Consider the following 1,181-nt stretch of genomic DNA (forward strand, 5'->3'; position numbering starts at 1 on the left):
GTGTGTGTGTGTGTGTGTGTGTGTGTGTGTGTGTGTGTGTGTGTGTGTGTGTGAATATTCCGTGAATGTGTTATCTGTTTTGGTCAGATATTCCAAATTAAAGTTTATCTCAATAATAAATCTTACACTTATTTTCCTAAATTTTCTCAGTATTTGAACTGCTTGTTCTACATTTGTCATGAATGGATCATGAAATATCACTATGTCTAGCATATGAGTATCCACCACTGAGATGATCTAATAAGATCGAAATCCCGTAATATGGTGGTCTCCGAGCTAGGATGGTAAGGAGTTCTCTCCCTGTTTGCAATATATATCGAGTGCGAAGCGCACTGAATAGCCAGCTGGATGAAGCATCCTCCTGGGATTAAAATAGCAGTATCGTCTGTTCTTAAAGAACACCTACGTTTAAGTAACAATAAACATTACTTCTCAGTATAAATACTGATTCCATCTCTAATAGAGATATTTTTAACAAACTAGTTTGCTAATTCATCATTAAAATCATGAATCATGGTAATATTGGTTTCAAATTTTGGCACTAAGTCAGCAATTTTTGGGCACGGGGTAAGTCATTTACATCGAGCACAGTACTCAACTGGTATAAAACAAGTTGAGCACAGTATTCAACTTATTTTATTGACCCCGAAAGAATGAAAGGCAAAGTCGACCTCGGCGGAATTTGAACTAAGGACGTAAGAACGGACAAAGGTCGATAAGATTTTGTCCCGCGTGCTATCGATTCTGCCAACTCACCACTTTGAATCATGATAATATTTACACTCAACATACACTGCACATGAGGGGATCTCCGTCGATTAAGATTGACCTTTTTCTCTACAATTGTATGCAGGCCTGAACAATTATTATTATTATTATTGAGTGAGAGAGCAATGCATGCCATCAAAGTGACGCTGGGGTAAAATATACGAAGCCCATTATACCCATCATGACTACCCGTCTGATAAGGGTACACCAGGCACATGCATCACAACCATATGTGCGCGACATGGTGATCTCATATCAAGATAATCTGCGCATGACCTCGCAGGTGGGGCCCAGTTAGAATTTTTTTCAGGTCGAGTAGCCCATCCCGCTCAAAAGGTCCCTGAATAAGGTTTGTTTAACGATGTTGAGTAAAACACCCATGTTTCCAAAGGTGAATTATTCAAACCCCAAAG

This window comes from Octopus bimaculoides, chromosome 14, assembly GCF_001194135.2.
Source record: "Octopus bimaculoides isolate UCB-OBI-ISO-001 chromosome 14, ASM119413v2, whole genome shotgun sequence".
NCBI classification, from domain to species: domain Eukaryota; kingdom Metazoa; phylum Mollusca; class Cephalopoda; order Octopoda; family Octopodidae; genus Octopus; species Octopus bimaculoides.